Source organism: Salvelinus alpinus, chromosome 12, assembly GCF_045679555.1.
Source record: "Salvelinus alpinus chromosome 12, SLU_Salpinus.1, whole genome shotgun sequence".
Lineage (NCBI taxonomy): Eukaryota > Metazoa > Chordata > Actinopteri > Salmoniformes > Salmonidae > Salvelinus > Salvelinus alpinus.
In genome coordinates, this window is record NC_092097.1 from 51159795 (window position 1) to 51178171 (window position 18377).

Consider the following 18377-nt stretch of genomic DNA (forward strand, 5'->3'; position numbering starts at 1 on the left):
ACAACGAACATCTCTCCCGTTTCACGCAGCCTGGCACCAAGACTGAACTTGACTTTCTTCGATTGAATTTTTGGGTCTCGGTACACTCTTCAAATCGATGTCGCGGTAAATCATTGAACTTTTGGGTCTCGGTACCTGAAGTGAAATCCTCTTCGTTGAGGTGTTAAACTATGCTATTTGATTGCTCATAGAAACGCAATCAATAATTTTTGCAGATTGCAAAGGGTTTAGAATTCGAAAATAATTATTTAATGAATTCTCTTCAGTTTGGAATGTTGTCTGACTATTACTGTTGCTATAGTGATATACGTTAGAGTCCTATTGTTGCGCTTTCGGTTAATGTGCGACATTTACATACACACAGTTGAAAAAATCTAATGTTACTTAGTATCAGTTTAGTTATATTGACTTGGAAATACCTGGTATATTATGGTCAGAAGGTAGGCGCACTTTTTTAATGGATTTGCGACAGCAGTCCCAGTTTAAATTCTGTACAACTTATTTCTGACTTTGTAACGTGATTGGCTCAGCAATCACATTTGAAATAGGCTATATAGTCAGTGGTGTAGTGGTGATTTTTAGGTGAAGGAGCGCAACAGTTTGATCTCATAATTTTCTCAGCGTTACCGACCAGTGGTTTTGAGCCACACCTACAAAATACATAAAAAAATATATATATATTGAGTTAATAAAGCCGCATACAAACATGGCCTCTTTTTGCTTTCTTGAGTAAGGCAGCTCCGAAATGCAGGTGTTTCAGCCGAGCTCAGTGCTTTCTGTGGTGGTGGGGCAGCCAGCGGAAAATACAGAATGTAGGGGTTGGTAATGTTCTCCAGTTGCTCCGTGATTGGCTCAGTGTTCTGTCACTCATGGGAACAATACGTCACCACAAAATCTTTGTATTTATTTAACTAGGCAAGTCCGTTAAGAACAAATTCTTATCTACAATTACGGCCTAGGAACAGTGGGTTAACTGCCTTGTTCAGGGGAAGAACGACAGATTTTTAATATGTCAGCTTGGGGATTCGATCTAGCAACATTTCGGTTACTGGCCCAATGGTCTAACCACTAGGCTACCTGCCTAGGGGCTAGGCTACATACCTAGTGGCTAAGCTACCTGCCTAGTGGCTAGGCTACCTGCCTAGTGGTTAGAGCTAGAACATTCAAGCCCCTTTGGGTGCTGCCATAGATTTACAGTAGAAGTGCCCGTCCAAGAAGGCTGAAGGTCATTGGCCACAGATAAAATTATGTCAAATCACGTTTTTTCTACTGTAGCTTTGATTGGACTGATCATGTCAACATCATACTTTCAAAATCTTAGCAAGCAAGCTAGACAAGCAGTCGTCATCATGAATCACGTTGACAATCTACTGGCAAATCCTTTTCCATCCTTATCATATGAAGAGAAATTAGAGATAAAACGTCTCTGTGCTCATTTGACATAAATAGTACACAACAAGGCGGAACTCACAAATTCAACTATGAGTGGTTTGGAAGGAAGCAGTGGCTAACTGCAAGCATCTCAAAGCAATCACTATTTGCTTCCTCTGCCTGCTATTCAGTGGGGAGGGTGTGTGGTCCAAGTCTGGGTTTAAGGACTTAAAACATCTGTCTGAAAGGGTCTCAAAATTGAATTGTGCATCACATATAGACAACGCTATTAAACTCGGACTCCTGGGGAAATCAAACATTTTGGCTCAGCTAGACACCTTATATATACGAGCCATCAACCTTTACAACCAACAAATGGAAGAAAATAGGTACGTGCTTGACAGAATTATAGCATGCATTAAATAGTGTGGCAATTGTGAGATACACTGCAGGGCCTGTTTGTAAAGCTGTTCTGACTTGGTGGTCTATGTGATCTAAGTGCCCCACACACCAAAGTAATAAGGTTGATATATATACTGAACACAAATATAAAACGCAACATGCAACAACTTAAAAGATTTTGCTGAGTTACAGTTCATATAAGGGAATCAGTCAATTGAAATAAATTCATTAGGCCCTAATCTATGGATTTCACATAACTGGGCAGGGGCGCAGCCATTGGTGGGTCTGGGAGGGCATAGGCCCACCCACTTGGGAGCCAGGCCAACCCACTAGGGAGCCAGACCCAGCCAATCAGAATTAGTTTTTCCCCACAAAAAGGCTTTATTACAAAGATAAATACTCTTAACCCCCTCTGACGACCACGCAGGTAAAGAAGCCGGATGTGGAGGTCCTGGGTTGGCGTGGTGACATGTTGTCTGCGGATGTGAGGCCGCAGACAACATATGGTAGAGAAATGAACATTAAATTAACAGCTCTGGTGGACATTCCTGCATGGCAATTGCACGCTCCCTCAAAACTTGAGAAATCTGTGGCATTCTGTTGTGTGACAAAATTGGATTAATTATCTTGAGAAAGGATAAAATGCTCACTAACAGAAATGTAAACAAATGTGCACAATATTTGAGAGAAATAAGCTTTTTGTGCATATGAAACATTTCTGGAATCTTTTATTTCAGCTCATAAAACATGAGACCAGCACTTTACATGTTGCGTTTATATTTTTGTTCAGTGTAGTAGTCTGTCGATAGTAATCAGAACATAGATTTTACTGACTATATTTCACCGCTTCACTTTACGTTTTAAACGTCAAGTATCACACAAATACTTTAAAAAATGCAAGTAACAATTCTTCTTCATGGAAAATCACCTAGTTGAGTTTTATATTAATCAAACATTTGTGTTGCAGGTGTTTTGAACCTTTGTGACAATGTTATGAATCTCATTTGCACAATTCATTTGTTGGTTATACAAGGTAGTTTGTTAGATAGGCTACACATTACAAATGTCTTAAATGTCTGATTTAAATTATACATTTAATTACAGAATACTAAAAATAACATTACATAAAACATATTTTAAAAGAAACCATCGAATATTACAAAGGTTGTGAATTGCTAAGTTAATTTCATAAAATGCATATATATTAACAGTTCTACCATAAAAAAACAAGATGGGGAAAATTGCTGACAGATGAGATGCGTTAGGTAGTCTACAGCAGTGAACATTTCCATAAGATGGAAGACAGACTTGAGATGCACGCCACACCGCAATCAGTTTAGGATTTCAAGTCGTGTCTATGGTCAAAAACGGGTTGCCATGAAAACAGGTGAGAAAAAAAGAGATTAAAAAGACTACAAAAGTGACTTGGTGACAGCTCCCATTATATCCACACTCATGTCTCTACAGAAAACCCTAAATCTGGCCTTGGATCCCCTGGCTATATAGGTTAAGCTATACAACTCTTGCCAATGTTCGGAAGTTATTTATTCTCAAACATACTTATTTCACTACTAATGAGATGTAATAGTCAGAGCGTCTTGGAACACAACCATTCCTATACTGTACAATTGATTGTGGTCAGTGCAGTGGTCTGACTGAAAAGCCAAAATGGGATTGGAATCCACAATGTTGAAGTGGATTTACATTTTTTTAAATTAATTTAACCTTTATTTAACTAGGCAAGTCAGTTAAGAACAAATTCTTATTTACAATGACGGACTACACCGTGGATAAGGGGGAGTGCTTCACAGGTCTTTACCAAACCATCAATCTCTTTTTCTGCTTCTTCTTTCTACAGGTTTACAACAAACTCTGTCACTTTATCATACGCCCTTGAGTCGTGATCACCCAAAATAACCCCAAAACACAATTGAAGGGCTGTATCCAATATGGCACCCTGTTCCCTATACAGTGCACTTTTTGGACCACAGATAAGGGGCCCTGGTCAAAAGTAGTGCACTATAAAGGGAATAGGGTGCCATTTGGGATGCAAAATTGACTGACACCAGAGGTCCCGCTGTCACCAGAGGTCCCGCTGTCACCAGAGGTCCCGCTGACACCAGCGTTACAGAATGTACAGATGCATTGTATATAGAATAATCACAATTCTAGTGCGTCTATCTATACATTACATTTCTATCTGTGACGTTCTAAAGAGCTGCACCTCATTCTATAAGCTAAACGCCCCTATGGCAAAACTGACCTGAGTAATGTCCAGAGGTATTTCATTGGTCTCTGGGAGACTTGGATCACATTATTGACATAGTAAACACACAGAGGGAAGATGTCATGAGTTCATTAACATATTTTGTTTCGTGGAAAGTGGTGCGGTTGTTCCTTCTCCTAAGCAGTAGTGGTTACGGAGGTCATTGAAGACAAGATGAAAAGAGAGAGAGAAACCGTGATGAAACCAGAGGACCTGGAGAACCGCCTGGATACGGATGGGTTGAGGTGACTCGACGACGGGATGCGAGCCGAGCCGCATGGTGGGTTGATTTCTACCTGGGATCCGACGCCATTTTGCGGTGGCTGGTTTAGCTTAGCTAGGTGCGGTTTTCAGATCAAGTGTGTGTGTGTGTATGAGTGTGTGTCTATGAGTGTGTGTGTGTATGATGTGTGTGTGTATATGAGTGTGTGTGTGTGTATGAGTGTGTGTGTGTGTATGAGTGTGTGTTTAAAGAAAATTGCGATGCAAATATCAAAAATCAGTTTCCCTTCTGTTTGGTGCCTAATGAACATGACCAAGCAGTCAGGCATACAATTCTCACTTCCGCCTTCTTTCAGAATAGTGCTATGGCAAGCATGGCTGATGCAATCTCACACTAAAACATTTTTTGAAGGCAGCAGTTATTGGGATTAGTGTTTGTAAGGATTTATTTTCATAAGTACTATGTGTGTCCTGACCTGGCAAATGAAGGCAAAGGCCTGGCGGCCCACCCATTTTGGACAGTGGCAGAAGCGGACGATGAGCTCTTTGATGAAGTTCAGGCCCAGTTCTTGGGCTCCACACGCATACATCTTCTGTAAGATCTCCACCACCTGGGACAGACAAGATGATATTTGATGACATTTCCACAATATGAGGTCGGAATAACAGTATAAAATTGTGTATGAACCGTTTGAAGAAAATGCCTGGAATTTCAGCCTGTTCAGGAAGGAGGGATGTTTTGGCCCACATCATGACGTCACAATGTGATCTGATTATACTAAACCAATGACTGTTCATCTGGGTAATGGGTGGGCTGTAGACCATCCTATCAGGGCTGTGTATGTAAATACAATACATGACCAAAAGTATGTGGACACCTGCTCTTCGAACATCTCATTCCAAAATAATCAGCATTAATATGGAGTTGGTCCCCCTTTGCTGTTATAACAGCCTCCACTCTTCTGGGAAGGCTTTTCACTAGATGTTGGAATATTGTTGCAGGGACTTCATTGTCATGGAAAAGGCCTTCCCCAAACAGTTGTCACAAGGTTGGAAGCACAAAATCGTATAGAAATGCATTGTATGCTGTAGCGTTCCCTTCACTGGAACTAAGGGGCCAAGCCCAAACCATGAAACACAGCCCCAGACCATTTTCTACAGTTGGCACTATGCATTCGAGCAGGTAGCGTTCTTCTGGCATCCGTCAAACCCAGATTTGTCCGTCGGACTGCCAGATGGTGAAGCGTGATTCATCACTCCAGAGAATGCGTTTCCACTGTTCCAGAGTCCAATGGCGGAGAGCTTTACACCATTTCATCCAACGCTTGGCATTACGCATGGTGATCTTAGGCTTGTGTGCGGCAATGGAAACCCATTTCATAATGCTCCCGATGAACATTTCTTGTGTGGACGTTGCTTCCAGAGGCAGTTTGGAACTCATTAGTGAATGTTGCGACCGAGGACAGATTTTTACACGCTACAACACTCAGCGGTCCCGTTCTGTGAGCTTGTGTGGCCTACCACTTCGCGGCTGAGCCGCTGTTGCACTTACAGTTGATCGGGACAAACTGACTTGTAGGAAAGGTAGCATCCTATGACGGTGCCACGTTGAAAGTCACTGAGCTTTTCAGTAAGGCCATTCTACTGTCAATGTTTGTCTATGAAGATTGCATGGCTGTGTGCCTTATTTTATACACCTTTCAGCAATAGGTGTGGCTGAAATAGCCGAATCCACTCATTTGAAGGGGAGTCCACATACCTTTATCTATATAGTGTATGTGGGATGCTGGTCTGAAGGGAGTTGTAGTTTTCATGAAGCAAATATTCAACATAGTTCAGCGCATAAACGTGGTAATTAAATACAATGACCACAATCCATTGCGCCTGTTCTTCCTTGCTCGAACAGAGCCTGCACAACAGACTGCATGAGAGGAATGTACACAACACGACGAGAGGGATAGAGACATTTCGTGAGGTAGCTCTACCCGATTGATAGTTGTAGGAGCTGGTAATAAGCAGTCTTCAAATTATGCCACATCTTCTTTAAAGAACTAGTCAAATGATTTTGTCAGACAGCTCTGCAGCATACTTAGGCAGCTACCAGCTAGCCACTAGCCTAGCTAAATAGGATGACTAAGAGACGGTAGAGTATGGGAAGCACTGAGATACCGTTAGATGGTTGGCCTGAGCAGAGATGAGATGATCAAATAAAAACGAATAAATATTTTGTTATTTCATAGTAATTTCCTATTGGTGTCTACCTAATGTTGACCTGACACAGACAATGGAATATTTTCAGCCACTTGGGACACTAACAATGTTTGGGTGCTTCCCATTCTTAAGAAAGGCAGGTCACTGCATGAAGATGAGATGGCTGTCACTTCCACACCTCATATCATTGAGGACAATATGAGTACTTGAGGCTGTTAAACAATAAAAAAAAAAAAACATTGTTACATCATTCCACCCCCCAAACAAATTCAAGTACAAATGGCATGCCTACCAGCTGGTAAGAGATCCACCGGACCTCTGACACTTTGTCTGAACAGAGGGTCAGTGCTATTTGTCTGAGGTAGTTATATACATCATCGTGGCTGTACAACTCCATGATCAAGATCAGCTGCCTGTGGACACACACATGAAGACGTTCTGTTCAACACGCACTGGGGTCATCTTACAAAAAGTACATTTTCTTTCTCTGCTATCTTCACTCCATAAGGGAGTCCAACAACACTTCTATATGCAGCGGGAGCTCAGAGTAAATAAAACCAAGAGGGCGACTGCTTTTGTGACAGCATGGAGCGCCATGTTAACCTGAGTGACAGTCTGTTTGTGCTATCATGCCAAGTCCCTGTCACTCATTGTCGTGTTTGGCTTGATGGAGTAGACAAAAGCACAAACAGATACGGGGCCAGGACCTGTATCCACAAAACTGTCTCAGAGTAGGAGTGCTGATCTAGGATCTGTCCATATCATCTTATTACGATCTGAAAGGCAAAACTCATTCTAGATCAGTACTCCTACTCCGAGACACTGAGGATACGGGCCCAACGTTAGGGATTTACTGTCATATACCGTCCTGCTCAGGAGCATAATTCATTGGCTGATCCATCCTGCTGACCTGGATGAAACCCTGTGATCCATTGGAAGGCCCATCCAAGTGGAATACTAAAAGTGGGCATGCCATCACAGTCTGGTGGCAAGTGCGCCCTCTATTGGGAGAAATCTGGAGGCCTCGATCCTAGTAGAATGAGAAAGATTGGCCCTGATCTAAATGAATGGGAAACTCACCCGGCCAGCTGGTATCTAAATGAATGGGAAACTCACCCGGCCAGCTGGTATCTAAATGAATGGGAAACTCACCCGGCCAGCTGGTATCTAAATGAATGGGAAACTCACCCGGCCAGCTGGTATCTAAATGAATGGGAGACTCATTCTGTTGTCCGTCACCCTGAACTCCTGAAGCTGGTACAGGTACTCTCTCCTGTTCTCCGCATGGAGCAGCTGCCACAAGACAAGACATATTATTATTAAATGAAGTGCCCCTTAATATAGACCAAATAGAGAATTCAAGAAGTAAATTTTTTTACATGAATAAAGACTGGCTAAAGTACTAAAATGATGCATTTTTACATGTCGCTCTGTGCACCCTCTGGGACTTCTAGGAAGATTAGAATCCACATAACCCCAAGTTTCCACCATCATTGTAAAGCCCTAGTTATTTTGTTGCTTTGACAAAGTCATTTGTGAAGATTACTAAGATGAAACCGTCAACCCTGTTATGTACAACTCAGTTACTTTATTTGACACTTACTTAAGATGAGAGAATTAGTTTATGACAGAATGATAAAATTGGGTAAAACCAATTTTTTTTTAAATCAAGTTACACATCTCAAATGACACCGAATTGGTGGAAACACCCTTATCATATCTCCCCAAAGCTACCATTATTCATCATTACAAAACCCCTGGACAACAAATTATCATTTATTAGTGACGCAAGGCACAAGTATCAAAAGAAGTGGAGACAAACAATATACGAGTAAAACGAGTCTACCTGTAAACTAAACATGTTATTGTGAAAGAGAAATTGGTTCTATGACAACCATATGAACCCGGTACACAGGTCAAGTCAGGCAGACATCCACATTTAAAATCCACTCTAGATGTACCATGTGACACGTAATATGGTAGCCTGAGTTCCAGTCTGTTTGTGCTCTCATGCCAACTCCTTGTCAATGTTTGGCTCGATAACGAGCAACGTAGTTGGTAAGAATAGCACAAACAGATCTGGGACCAGGCTAGTAAAACAGCACAGCAGGTGGACCAAACGTTTTCATTTGAATGTGTAGCCTATGTAGATAGCCCATTTAGAATCGCTACACAGTTGCTCGTTACACGTATGGTGGTCTCACCTTGAGGAAGTCATAGAGGTGTTTGAGCACGCCGATGCGCACCTCGTCCAGGTCCTTAAGGAAGCCGTTGAAGATGGGCACCAGGTCGGCCGCCGTCAGCTGGTCCCCCAGGATCAGGGCCAGATCGTGGATGGAGAACGCCAGCGTCCGGCGCACTTTCCACTGTAGGGGTAATGAGTACAGCCAGGGGGTTAGCTTGGCTCGTCACAAAACAAGACGTTTCCATGTTAGAGAGAATTAGGAGGAGTATAGTCAACATGACCTGTCAGGTCAGAGGTGGTAATTGAGAGTATAGCCACTGCTATTTCAGCACACTCTCTCCTCTCGACCGCTGTCCCATCTAATTTGCCCAGAAATAAGCAAACATTTGAGGTAACTGAAGTTCCGTACAGCCTTTATGTCAAAATGACAAGCTGTATTGCTTTTGGTTGCAAACTAACAGGTCAATATTACGTCATGAGACCTGTGACCAAGCAGTCACTGGACTGGCCATTAGCATAGCAACGTGCATAGGATTTAAAACACAAATGTAACGGTTGTTTTCTGACGTATCAATCTCCAGTGATGAGATGATGTCAATACAATAGTGTGTTGTTCACTTTTCGTTCCAAACCAAGCTCTTATCAAGACCCTGAGTTTCCTCTGTCGTGTTCTTGGACACGCAAAGGAAAACTTTTGAATCCAAAAGCACCCACCTGTACGTCGGTGGCGAGGGTCTCGTACGTGTCCTTTAGGCAGTGCCAGTTCTGTTGGCCCAGGGTGAGGGCCACGCCAGGTAGGCTGAACGCACAGTGCTTGGCGAGCTCAGTGTCCACCGTCTGGGCCTGCGCCGGGTCCGTCATGGAAAGATACTGGTCCAGCAGCTGCTGGATTTGATTTGATTTGATTTGAATCACATTCTGGAGGTGGGGAAACAAGAGTGGTTCAAACGTGTTACTATCATAGAAATGGCAGCAGCGCTCAGTAGAAAGGACAAAAGGGTCTGGTTTCCTGATTCACATTCAACAGCTGAGACGAGAATGGACTGCTTTAAGTGTTCGTGATCTGAATGGTGTAGTTTTAGAACGTATCATGTCGGATGCTGGAGTTTCCAACTTGACTGGATCATAAATGTCCCTCTATGTGTATAGTAACAAGGCTTATTAGAAATTCAGTGTTTGACAGAACTGACTAACTGACCTGGACCTTGGACTTCTCCTCACACACCTGGTTGAAAGCAGAGTCCTCTTTCCCCTCCAGGCTCTCCATCAGCTCCGACTCCTGACCAACAACAGGAGTAGATACAAAGACAAATATACCAGTCAGCTAGCAAAAACAAACATACCAGTCAGCTAGCACAGACAAACATACCAGTCAGCTAGCACAGACACACATACCAGTCAGCTAGCACAGACACACATACCAGTCAGCTAGCACAGACAAACATACCAGTCAGCTAGCACAGACAAACATACCAGTCAGCTAGCACAGACACACATACCAGTCAGCTAGCACAGACACACATACCAGTCAACTAGCACAGACACACATACCAGTCAACTAGCACAGACACACATACCAGTCAGTTAGCACAGACAAACATACCAGTCAGCTAGCACAGACAAACATACCAGTCAGCTAGCACAGACACACATACCAGTCAGCTAGCACAGACACACATACCAGTCAGCTAGCACAGACAAACATACCAGTCAACTAGCACAGACAAACATACCAGTCAGCTAGCACAGACAAACATACCAGTCAACTAGCACAGACACACATACCAGTCAACTAGCACAGACACACATACCAGTCAGCTAGCACAGACAAACATACCAGTCAGCTAGCACAGACAAACATACCAGTCAGCTAGCACAGACACACATACCAGTCAGCTAGCACAGACACACATACCAGTCAGCTAGCACAGACAAACATACCAGTCAACTAGCACAGACAAACATACCAGTCAGCTAGCACAGACAAACATACCAGTCAACTAGCACAGACACACATACCAGTCAGCTAGCACAGACAAACATACCAGTCAGCTAGCACAGACAAACATACCAGTCAGCTAGCACAGACACACATACCAGTCAGCTAGCACAGACAAACATACCAGTCAGCTAGCACAGACAAACATACCAGTCAGCTAGCACAGACACACATACCAGTCAGCTAGCACAGACAAACATACCAGTCAGCTAGCACAGACAAATATACCAGTCAGCTAGCACAGACAAACATACCAGTCAGCTAGCACAGACACACATACCAGTCAGCTAGCACAGACAAACATACCAGTCAGCAAGCACAGACAAACATACCAGTCAGCTAGCACAGACAAACATACCAGTCAGCTAGCACAGACACACATACCAGTCAGCTAGCACAGACAAACATACCAGTCAGCTAGCACAGACACACATACCAGTCAGCTAGCACAGACAAACATACCAGTCAGCAAGCACAGACAAACGTACCAGTCAGCTAGCATAGACAAACATACCAGTCAGCAAGCACAGACAAACATACCAGTCAGCTAGCACAGACACACATACCAGTCAGCTAGCACAGACAAACATACCAGTCAGCTAGCACAGACAAACATACCAGTCAACTATTACAGACAAACATACCAGTCAGCTAGCACAGACAAACATACCAGTCAGCTAGCACAGACAAACATACCAGTCAGCTAGCACAGACAAACATACCAGTCAACTAGCACAGACAAACATACCAGTCAGCTAGCACAGACACACATACCAGTCAGCTAGCACAAACAAACATACCAGTCAGCTAGCACAGACAAACATACCAGTCAACTAGCACAGACAAACATACCAGTCAACTAGCACAGACAAACATACCAGTCAACTAGCACAGACAAACATACCAGTCAGCTAGCACAGACAAACATACCAGTCAGCTAGCACAGACACACATGATGGAACTTCTGGACCGTATTTCTTTCCATTTAGTGGAACCCTTTTGGCTCAAGAGCATCTCCAGAGGCAAATATAGTCCCTTTAACAGTGTCAAAGTTCCATATAGTCTCTCAGTGTCAAAAAGCAATTCATCAAAGTCATTTTGACTCCACTCCTTCCGGGTCATCCCGTACTAGGACAGGCAGATTTGGGGGTGATTCATGAGGCTCATCTCAGTCTCACCTTCTGCCTCTTTCTCTTTCTGTTCCTCTGTGGGTGCTGGGTCCTTGGCCTGCTGGGTTGGTGGCTCAGGTGTCTGTGTCTCCTCTGTGGTCACTCTGTTCTGGGAGGACTCCTCATCTGGTTCTCCTTCCTCTGGTGTCTGGCTCTCTGACTGACCCCCCCTCCTCTGTACATCAGGTTCGTCCATGTGGGGCTGGAGGCAGTCCAATACCTTCTGGATCTGAGAGCAGGTGGCTGGCTCCAGACTGGACATCTTCCTGTCCTCTACCACCACCTCCTTCTTTTCTCCCTCTGTCCGAGTCCGAGGACCCTGGCCCTTCAGCATCTCCAGCTCCTGGCTGATATCCGCTAACGGAGGCCTCCAGTAGAGGAAAGAGTTAAAATTCTGGTCTGTTTGTTCCGTCACCTTGTTTTTATTATTTGTGGGAGGAAGGTTGCTGTTGTTGCGTGCCTGGCCTTCGTTTTGGTTTTGGGGAGGAGTGTGTGTGGAGTCGCTTTCGCTGTCCCCCCTGGACATGGATTCTAGGGATGGGTTGGAGCGGCCATCTTGGTTAATGGGTGTGTGTGAAGGTCTCACTGTGGGGCCGTTGGAGGACTCTTTGCAGAGGGGGGAATTGCTGCAACAGAGAGCCAACAAATATCAGAGAGCCCCTTTATCTCCCTCCAACTATATCAACATAATTTATTCCAAATGCATTTTTTTTAAATCACAACACAACTTTAACTCAAACCCATTTTACACCAGAACCGCTAAAATCAGTCATTTTGACTGCTCATAAATTGTATTAATTTATTACTCAATATTTTTTTGTCATGCCGTCCTCTGTCCTCGACTTCTCCTAAATAAGTCTATATAACACATTGACGTTGTTAGAATCTTAAAATCAGAACTGGAGTTACAACCAGTTTTCAGGTTAGGGTCCTTTTTTCTGAATTTCCACCTGGCTGACGTGCCCAAAGTAAACTGCCTGTTACTCAGGCCCAGAAGCCAGGATATGCATATAATTGGTACCATTGGATAGAAAACACTTTGAAGTTTGTAGAAATGTTAAATTAATGTATGACACAATAGATATGGTAGGAGAAAATCCAAAGAAAAACCAACTGGAAATTGTTTTTTTTGAGAGCACATGCTCTTACAATGGAAGGTATAGGGGCATATTCAAATCCAGCTCCCAGATTGCAATTCCTATGGCTTCCACTAGATGTCAACAGTCTTTGTTCAAGGTTTCAGGCTTGTTTCTTACCAAACAAGGAAGTTTGTGCAGTCTGTGCGCGCGCCTGCTAATATCATTTACCTATTGAACATACTTCTTTCCGTATTAAATATTATAGTTTAATTACATTTTAGGGTACCTGAAGATTAAATAGAAATGTATTTTGACTTGTTTTAACATAGTTTAGCGGTAGCTTTTTGGATTCCTTTCTCTGCGTGTTGAACGAGCAGATTTCTCAAATCGATGGCACCAACTAATATGACTTTTTGGGACATAAAGAAGGATTCTATCTAACAAAACGACACTACATGTTGTAGTTGGGACCCTTTGGATTGCAAATCAGAAGGAGATTTTCAAAAAGTAAGTGAATATTTAATCGCTATTTGTGATTTTATGAAGCCTGTGCCGGTGGAAAAATATGTTGATGTGGGGCGCCGTCCTCAAACAATCGCATGGCATGCTTTCGCTGTAAAACCTATTGAAAATCAGTGAGATGAACAAGAATTTAAGCTTTTAACCGATATAAGACACTTGTATGTACCTAAATGTTTAATATCCATAATTTTTATGATTATTTATTTGAATTGCGTGCCCTCCAATTTCACCGGAAGTTGTCGACAGGTGTCCCGCTGGCGGGATGCCTAGCCCTAAGAAGTGTTAACCACATGAGGCAGCAGGTGAGAGAGTGTGGGAGAATGTAGTGATGAGCCTTATGGAACCTTATGCTGGCAAGGGGACAAATGTCACCATGGACAATTTCTTCACTTCACGATAATTGGCAAATAAGTTGGCATGTAAAGAAAACAAGTCTGGTCGCACCATGAACAAAGTGAAACAGGAGCTCTCTCCCTCTGCGCAAAATTCAGCACCTACACAGCCATGGTGGAGTACAACAGTGCTGAAGAATGTCAAGAAGATAAAGAGAACCGTAGACTATTATGAACTACAACCAAACAAAGCTATGCCAAAGTGTCAAGCAAGTGAAAGTAACCAAAATTGTGTCAACTGTTAGGACAAGGAATAACAGCTGCTAAAACTCTCGACCATTGTTATACTACCTTCCGGAATGCATATAAGGCCCTCCCCCGCCCTCCATTCGGCAAATCAGACCACGATTCCATCTTGCTCCTCCCCTCCTATTGGCAGAAACTCAAACAGGAAGCACCTGTGGTGACGACTATTCAACGCTGGTCTGACCAATCGGAATTCACGCTTCAAGATTGTTTTGATCACTGGGATATGTTCAGAGTAGCTTCAGAATATAATAGACACATATACCGATACGGTGAATGAATTTATCAGGAACCGCATAGGAGATGCTGTACCCACTGTGACTATTAGAACCTACCCCAACCAAAAACCGTGGATAGATGGGAGCATTCCCGCGAAAACTGAAAGCGCGAACCATCGCATTTAACCAGGGCAAGAAGACTGGGAATATGGAAGAATACAAACAGTGTAGTTATTCCCTCAAAGCAATCAAGCAGGCTAAACGTTGGTATAGGAACAAAGTTGAGATCCAATTCAACGGCTCAGACGCGAGACGTATGTGGCAGGGTCTCCAGACAATCACTTATTATAAAAGGAAAACCAGCCACGTCGCGGACACCAACGTCTGGCTTCCGGACAGGCTGAACACCTTCTTCGCTCGCTTATTCACTAGCTCAACTATTTTGGTGGCTTGTACAAAATTGTTACATACATTGTATTTTGCCAGGTTCTCTCTGTGTTAATCCTGTTGCCCAAATGCAGTGGCTTGCACCCACCTTGGCATTTTTCCTATTTTGTTGCCTTACAACTTGGAATTAAAATGGGATTTTGGGTGGTTTGTACCATTTGATTTACACAACATGCCTACCTCTATGAAGATGCAAAATAGTTTTTCTTGTGAAACAAACAAGAAATAAGACAAAAACTTGAGCGTGCATAACTGTTCACCTCCCAAAGTCAATACTTTGTTAGAGCCACCTTTTGCAGCAATTACAACTGCAAGTCTCTTGGGGTATGTCTCTAAGCTTGGCACGTTTAGCCATTGGGATTTTTGCCCATTCTTCAAGGCAAAACTGCTCCAGCTCCTTCCAGTTGGATGGGTTCCACTTGTGTACAGCAATCTTTAAGTCATACCACAGATTCTCAATTGGATTGAGGTCTGGATTTTGACTACGCCATTCCAAGACATTTAAATGTTTCCCCTTAAACCACTTGAGTGTTGCTTTAGCAGTATACATAGGGTCATTGTCCTGCTGGAAGGTGAACCTCCGTCCCAGTCTCAAATCTCTGGAAGACTGAAACAGGTTTCCCTCAAGAATTTCTATGTATTTAGCGCCATCCATCATTCTTTCAATTCTGACCAGTTTCCCAGTCACTGTGGGGATGGTGTTCTCGATGTGATGAGAGATGTTGGGTTTGCGCCAGACATAGCGTTTTCCTTGATAGCCAAAAAGCTCAATTTTAGTCTCATCTGACCAGAGTACCTTCTTCCATATGTTTGGGGGAGTTGCCCACATTGCTTTTGGCGAACACCAAACATGTTTGCTTATTTTTTTCTTAAAGCAAATTGCTTTTTTTATGGCTACTCTTCCGTAAAGCCTAGCTCTGTCGTGTGTACAGCTTAAAGTGGTCCTATGGACAGATACTCCAATCTCCGCTGTGGAGATTTGCAGCTCCTTCAGGGTTATCTTTGGTCTCTTTGTTGCCTCTCTGATTAATGCCCTCCTTGCCTGGTCCGTGACTTTTGGTGGGTGGCCCTCTCTTGGCAGGTTTGCCTTCCTCTACTAGTACACAGCCCTCTCCCTCTCATCCCTCTACTGGTACACAGCCCTCTCCGTCTCTTCTCCTTCATCTACTGGTACACAGCCCTCTCCCTCTCTCTTCTCCTCCTCCTTCCTCCTCAGGGCCAGTCACGTGTGTTTAGAAGCAGACCTGAACTGGGTGCAGTTTTTGGACGTCGCTGTAGATCACAACCTACAGAAGATCAAAGCTCTGATTCAAGCGTCCAGCTAGACGATGAGTGGCACTCTGGGTACGTATGTATGAGGTGAATGAAAACAAAGAGGTGTGTGAAGAGGACTGGGGGTCTTTTCTCTGACCCTGAGCTCAATAGACTGGGACTTTGTTGAAAGTTACTGAAGTGTGTGTACTTCCCTCTTGTGTGTACATATGCTCTACACCATTTTAACAGCAGATATATTACAATACTGAAAGACAAATATTTGACAAACATACATTTTGCTTCATGAGTGTATGAATATTTACAGATTAATTTAGGCTTTACCACTTTTATTTTGTATTTTAGTGGGACATCATACAGCCAGATGCTTCGTATTTTGAATCAGCAATACAAAATTGGGTTTAATTATTTATTTACTAAATACGTAACTAATCACACAGAATTACATATACACAGAATGAATCATACCTTGATTACATATTACGTCATAAAGGAAAACGTCCCTGGCGGACGGAACAGATATGACAGCTGGTTACACAAAAGAAAAGGGGGCTGGGTTTGAGTGAAAGAGCGGGAAGACTTGAGGAACAAAGGGAGAAGCCATGCTATTGTAAATACAGTATCTTATGCATTCTAAATTACCGCCCATTTGGAAAAGGAAAATGCAATAAATATTTACTCTGAGCTGCACTTTGGTAGGTTGGTGGTAGATGGAAGGCCGTGTTGCCCAACAGAGTCCTTTGTCCTTTGAAGAATGTCTCTGCTGGTAAATTGGATATGTTGTAGTAACGTCGTTGTGTGGTAGACGGAATACTCTGTCTGTTCTTTCCTAGCCCACGTTTGCAGCTGCTGTTGCTAACTCAACGGCTAGGAGGTATCACTTCTGTAGTGAATAAGAGTTCAAAGTTCATACCATTCGCAACCAAAGCTCACACTGAGGTTGGCTTAGTTCTGTAGTTGACATGTTAGTCCTTTTAACGCAGAGGCTGCAGACCTTACGTACTTGGAACAGGAGGTTATATTGTCGTCAAGGCTTTATATAGGAAGGGAGAGGAGGGCGTGTTTGAAAAGTTTTATAACTTTAATTTTATAATTTTATATTCAAACATTTAAATTGAACAACAATTCCATGTGACTCCGATAACTACAATGTGCAGACTTTCCACTGTAGAGTTTATGTCATCCTATCATTGATGAGAATGTCTCAGATGACAACCGAACTGACATCATATTCATTAACCTTTCTTGGGCACGTGAGATGGTAGTGTCCCACCTCTTCAACAGCCAGTGAAACTGCTGGGCGCCAAATTCAAATACAGAAATACTCATTATAAAAATTCAGAAAACAAAACATATTTTACATAGGTTTAAAGATTAACTGCTTGTGAATCCAACCACGGTGCCAGATTTTAAAAATGCTTTACGGCGAAAGCATACCATACGATTATTTGAGAACATAGCCCACTAGACAAATCATTACAAACAGTAGCCAGCCAGGTAGAACAGTCACACAATTTAGAAATAGAGATAAAATTAATCCCTTACCTTTGATGATCTTCATATGGTTGCACTCAGCAGACATTCATTTACTCAATAAATGTTCCTTTTGTTCGATTAAGTCTCTTTATACCAAAAAACCTCTGTTTTGTTCGCGCGTTTTCTTCAGTAATCCACAGGCTCAAACGCAGTCAAAACAGGCAGACAAAAAAATCCAATTTGTATCTGTAAAGTTCATAGAAACATGTCAAACGATGTTTATATTCAAACCTCAGGTTGATTTTAGCCTAAATAATCGATAATATTTCAACCGGACAATAACGTCGTCAATTTAAAAGGTAAACAAGAAACGCACTCTCTCGGTCTGGCGCAGGAAAAAGCTCTGTGACACGGCAGGGTCCACTCATTCAGACTGCTCTTACTTCTTCACTTTTCAGAATACAAGCCTGAAACAATTTCTGAAGACTGTTGACATCTAGTGGAAGGCATAGCAACTGCAATTTGAGTCCTAAGTCAATGGATACTGTATTGGCATTGAATAGAAAACTACAAAACCAAAAAAAAACTACTTCCTGAATGGATTTTCTCAGGTTTTCGCCTGCGAAATCAGTTCTGTTGTACTCACAGACATTTTTTTAACAGTTTTGGAAACTTTAGTGTGTTTTCTATCCAAATCTACCAGTTATATGCATATCATATATTCCGGGCCCGAGATGCAGGCAGTTTAATTTGGGCATGCATTTCATCCAAAATTCCGAATGCTGCCCCCTACCCTAGAGAAGTTAAGTACCACCGCATATGTTCAATTGTTCGGATTACCAGAATATAGTTCATTTCCCCCCACCTTCTGATGTTCCCAGAATCTCTATGTTAACCAAA

At 42.7% G+C, this 18377-nt stretch overlaps 1 pseudogene; it reads right to left on the bottom strand.

The window, feature by feature from the left end:
• Positions 1-7644: 7644 nt before the first annotated feature.
• LOC139535310 (serine/threonine-protein phosphatase 4 regulatory subunit 1-like) lies at positions 7645-14825 on the bottom strand (annotated as a pseudogene).
• Positions 14826-18377: the final 3552 nt, after the last annotated feature.